Source organism: Heteronotia binoei, chromosome 13 (genome assembly GCF_032191835.1).
Source record: "Heteronotia binoei isolate CCM8104 ecotype False Entrance Well chromosome 13, APGP_CSIRO_Hbin_v1, whole genome shotgun sequence".
NCBI lineage: Eukaryota > Metazoa > Chordata > Lepidosauria > Squamata > Gekkonidae > Heteronotia > Heteronotia binoei.
Window position 1 is genome coordinate 4,466,377 of NC_083235.1, and position 5,790 is coordinate 4,472,166.

Below are 5,790 nucleotides of genomic sequence, written 5' to 3' on the forward strand. Positions count from 1 at the left end.
GCCTGGACCCTTTTTAGTTGGAGATGCCGGGGATTGAACCTGGGACCTTCTGCTTACCAAGCAGATGCTCTACCACTGAGCCACAGCCCCATTCATGGCTCTCCAGGGTCTCAAGCTGAGGTTTTCCACGCCTACTTGCATGGACCCTTTTTAGTTGGAGATGCCGGGGATTGAAGCTGGGACCTTCTGCTTACCAAGCAGATGCTCTACCGCTGAGGCACAGCTGAGGTTTTCCATGCCTACTTGCCTGGACCCTTTTTAGTTGGAGATGCCGGGGATTGAAGCTGGGACCTTCTGCTTACCAAGCAGATGCTCTACCGCTGAGGCACAGCTGAGGTTTTCCATGCCTACTTGCCTGGACCCTTTTTAGTTGGAGATGCCGGGGATTGAACCTGGGACCTTCTGCTTCCCAAGTAGATGCTCTACCACTGAGCCACAGCCCCATTCATGGCTCTCCAGGGTCTCAAGCTGAGGTTTTCCACGCCTACTTGCATGGACCCTTTTTAGTTGGAGATGCCGGGGATTGAAGCTGGGACCTTCTGCTTACCAAGCAGATGCTCTACCGCTGAGGCACAGCCCCATTCATGGCTCTCCAGGGTCTCAAGCTGAGGTTTTCCATGCCTACTTGCCTGGACCCTTTTTAGTTGGAGATGCCGGGGATTGAACCTGGGACCTTCTGCTTCCCAAGTAGATGCTCTGCCACTGAGCCACAGCCCCATTCATGGCTCTCCAGGGTCTCAAGCTGAGGTTTTTCACGCCTATTTGCCTGGACCCTTTTTTGGAGATGCCGGGGATTGAACCTGGGACCTTCTGCTTCCCAAGTAGATGCTCTACCACTGAGCCACAGCCCCATTCATGGCTCTCCAGGGTCTCAAGCTGAGGTTTTCCACGCCTACTTGCATGGACCCTTTTTAGTTGGAGATGCCGGGGATTGAAGCTGGGACCTTCTGCTTACCAAGCAGATGCTCTACCACTGAACCACCATCCCTCCCCTAATATAAACATATGAAGCTGCCTTCTACTGAATCAGACCCCCTTTGGTCCATCAAAGTCAGTCTTGTCTACTCAGACTGGCAGCGGCTCTCCAGGGTCTCCAGCTGAGGTTTTTCATGCCTCTTTGCCTGGATCCTTTTGAGTTGGAGATGCCGGGATTGAACCTGGGACCTTCTGCTTCCCAAGCAGACGCTCTACCGCTGAGCCACCGCCCCTCCCATGAGGCCCAGCTTGCTGTGGGGGGGGTTAAGCGTAGAGGGCTGGGGAAGGCCCTGGCCAACCACCCCGTCAAAAGTCTGCCGTGAAAACACTGCTGACGTCACCCCAGAGTCGGACACGCCCGGTGCTTGCACGGGGGACCTTCCTTTCCCTTCCCTTCCTTGCATTAAGCAAGTCTGGTCGCCCCTGGTCTGGCTCTCCTAAGGATCCCGGATCCGAAACGGGACGTGCAAATCGCAGGGGGAGCCGAACACGTAACTACGAGCGCACGTGTGAACCCGCCTCCGACGCGTGTCCGGCCTTCTCACAAGGGCCCACCCTCCTCTCCCCGCCCCACCCGGGGAAAAGCGCGGGAAAAGCGACCCCCTTCTGCCCTCCCCTCCTCCGCACTCACTTCCTGCTTCCCTCGGGCAGCCGTCAACAACCCGCTCTGCTTTACGGCTCCGCGGGCCCGACGCTGTCGCAAAACGAAGCCGCCCTCGCGTCCCGTTGCCCTTGCTTTGCGGCAGAGCCTCCTGCGGAGAGGCAGGAGGGAGTCTTAGAGGTACGGGTCTTTTGCCCCCAAAGGAAAAATTCTGGTTCGCTTTCGACGACGAGGGAAGGGAGGGAGGCCGAAGAGAGGGGCTTTTGACAACCGCGCTCCAGTAGGATGTTCAAGTGGGGAGCCGTGTTGGTTGGAAGCAGCAGGAGAGAGCTGGAGTCCGCCTCGAAGACCAACGAAGTTTTATTCTGGGTATAAGCTTCCCTGTGCATGCGCACTTGTTGTATCTGATGAAGTGTGCATGCACAAGGCTTCTATCCAGTATAAAACTTTGGTGGTTTGCAAAGTGCTACTGGACTCAAACTTTGTTAAAGTGCAGAAAAGGGCAACTCGAATGATTAAGGGTGGGAACACTTTCCCAAGAAGAAAGGTTAAAACGCTTGGGGCTCTTCAGCTTGGAGAAACGTCGACTGAGGGGTGACATGATAGAGGTTTACAAGATTACCCATGGGAGAGAGAAGGTAGAGAAAGAACTCCTTTTCTCCCTTTCTCACAATATGAGAACTCGTGGACATTCAATGAAATTGCTGAGCAGTTGGGTTAGAATGGATAAAAGGAAGTCCTTCTTCACCCAAAGGATGATTAACACCTGGAATTCACTGCCACAGGAGGTGGCGGTGGGTACAAGCATAGACGAGAGGGGATTGGATGAACATATGGAGCAGAGGTCCATCGGTGGCTATTAGCCACAGCTTATCGTTGGAAGTCTCAGTCTGGGGCAGTGATGTTCTGTATTCTTGGTGTTTATGGGGGGGGGGGGCGGGCACAGTGGGAGGGCTTCTGGTGTCCTGGCCCCACTGGTGGACCTCCTGATGGCACCTGGATTTTTTGGCCAATATGTGGCACAGAGTGTTGGACTGGATGGGCCATTGGCCTGATCCAACATGGCTTCTCTTATATTCTTATGTCTGGCACATACAGATGCTCTGTATTCTTGGTGCTGGGGTACAACAGTGGAAGGGCTTCTATTGTCCTGACGCCACTGATGGACCTTCTGATGACACCTGGGGTTTTTTGGCCACTGTGTGACACAGAGTGTTGAACTGGATGGGTCATTGGCCTGATCCAACATGGCTTCTCTTGCGTTCTTATGTTTGTTCCGGTATAATATGTAAGGTATAGTAGAGCTGAGGCTGAGAGAGGGTAGATTGTAAGACCCCTGCAATGTAGCCCAGTGTTCTTGTCTGCTTTGCACGTCGCAAGTACATGGGTTTAAGCCAACCTCAGGGAGTAGTCAGACTTGGGTGTCTAGTGCAGAGAATGCCACAGAATGTGTGAAATGAAATTGTTTCAGAAGGGCATTTTTTTTTAGAAAATAAAGGGAACAGGGCTGCAGTTATTGCCCGGGAAATTATTGGCAGTCTGCATTGGACGTTATCATAATTTGTAATCTGCACAATACAAATTGATTGAAAATCCGCCTTGAGTCCCAAGTTAGAAAGGCCAGGAAAATCATGTTAATAATTCAGATTGTAATATCGTTTTGTTGCATCATTCTCCGGTTTTCTTATCCTGCTTTATTGTATCTTTATACAAGTTTCTAGCGTATTCTATAATTCTGTAACCAAGGATGTTTATTTTCATTTTTTTTTTTTTTGCATTTTTAATACATTACACTGTATCGCATAACCAGCCTTGAAGCCAGCAAGTAAATAAATAACACCGCAAATGAGGGGGTGTTTAGTTTTTTGCCTATCTCTATACTCCTATATTTGGAAGGGGGGGAATAAAGCTAGTTTCGAGCAAAGGGCGGGGCTGAGACCCGCGCGAGCAAGGTGGGCGTGGCAGAGGAGAGGGAACGTTTGGTTGGCTGAAAGGCGGTGGAATGTCAGCTGAGGCAACGGTAGAGGGGCGGGGTTAGAGGCTGAGAATTGGCGGGAAGGACTTTGGCGGGAAGTGGTCTCTTTTGGTACTTCAGGCTGTTCCTAAAACGAGGTGGTGAAATTCACCTCAGGTTGTTATAGTGTCGCACAGTGGCCAATATATATATGTGTGTGTGTATATATATACACCCCAGAGCACAATAATTTATGCAGGAGCTCACAGCTTTAATGCCAAGAGCTCACAAAGTAGAATTTTTGCTCACAAGACTCTGCAGCTTAAAGGAAACACTGGTCACTACAGTCTCTAAGTGAAAATTAACTGATTTTTGGATCAGGTTATAGTCTGATAAAAACAACTGAAAGCCAACTAAAATGTACAAAAATTAGGTCCAGTGGGTATCTGGGACTCGGGGGGGGGCTGTTTTTTGGGGTAGAGGCACCAAATTTTCAGTATAGCATCTAGTGCCTCTCCCCCAAATACCCCCCAAGTTTCAAAAAGATTGGACCAGGGGGTCCAATTCTATGAGCCCCCAAAGAAGGTGCCCCTATCCTTCATTATTTTCTATGGAAGGAAGGAATTGAAAAGGTGTGCCGTCCCTTTAAATGTGATGGCCAGAACTCCCTTGGAGTTCATTTATGCTTGCCACACCCTTGCTCCTGGTTCCGCCCCTAATGTCTCCTGGCTCCACCCCCAAAGTCTCCTGGCTCCACCCCCAAAGTCCCCAGATATTTCTTGAATTGGACTTGGCAACCCTAGTAGGCAGCCATGTTGGTCTGAAGCAATAGAATAAAGCAGTAGACAAGTGCACCTTTAAGACCAACTAAGTTCATCAGGCAAATTGTCTGATGAAGTCTGCTTATGAAAGCTTACATTCTAAATAAAATTTAGTTGGTCTTAAAGGTGCACTTGTCTACTGCTTTGTTTTAATGCCAGTAGTTCATGAAGTGAATTACACCATGAGCATTTCAACTATAAAAATGTAAGGGCAAAGGGGAATCAGGTGTCAGTCCTGTGGTAAATTGGCATGAAGTAGAATTTTTGCTCACCAAACTCTACAGCTTAGGGCAGGGGTGTCAAACATGCAGCCCCGGGGGCCAAATCAGGCCCTCGGAGGGCTTCTATCAGGCCCCCAAGCAACTGGCTGTCATCTGCTTCCTTCCTTTTCCCTCTCTATTGCCTCCTTCTGTATCACAGCTTGCTTTGCCAGGCTTGCAAAATCACACAGGAGCCAACTCCAGAGCAAAGCCTCTCTTTTCTCCATTGGCTGAGGCTCCTTCCTTGGGGAAGAAGTGGGGAGGGATAGTTTGCTTTGCCAGGCTCCCTCAATCACAAAGCAGAGCTACTGAGTCTTATCAGCCCCCCCCCCCCGAGCAACTGGCTGTCATCTGCTTCTTTCTCCCTCTCTCTTGCTTCCTTCTGCATCACAGCTTGCTCTGCCAGGCTTGCTCAATCACACGGGAGCTACAGAGCAAAGCCTCTCTTTTCTCATTGGCTGAGGTTCCTCCCTTGGGGAGGAAGGGGGGGGGAGGGATAGCTTTTTTTGCCGGGCTCTCTCAATTGCGCAGCAGAGCTGCTGAGCCAAGCCTCTCTTCCTTCTGGTGGCTGAGGCTCCCCCCCTTCTGGTGATGGAAGGAAAAAGACAGAGCTTCTTTTGCCCAGTTCCCTGGATCCTATGGGAGGAATACAAAGAAAGCACCTTTAAGACTAATGAGTGCTAATTTTAAGCATTTAAAAATATTTTTAAAATATCTAATTGTGTTTCCCTGCGTGCTTTATAAAGTTTCTATCTCCGCTACCTGGCATTACATTTTATGACACACATGGCCCAGCCCGACAAAATCTCATTTATGTCAGATCTGGCCCTCATAACAAATGAGTTTGACACCCCTGGCCCAGAGAGAGGCTTGATTGCTGCCCATCCTGGCTCGAGGTTGACTCAGCCGTCCATCCTTCCGAGGTCAGTAAGATGAGTACCCAGCTTGCTGGGGGGGAAAGTGTAGAGGACTGGGGAAGGCAATGGCAAACCACCCCATTAAAAGTCTGCCATGAAAACGTTGTGATGCGACGTCACCCCAGAGTCGGAAACGACTGGTGCTTGCACAGGGGACTGCCTTTACCTTTTTTACATGTATCTACTATCTACGTATCTACTATGGCATAATATTTACTACTGAAGCAATATATTTTACTTTGACTGACCTTAAGTGCTGTTT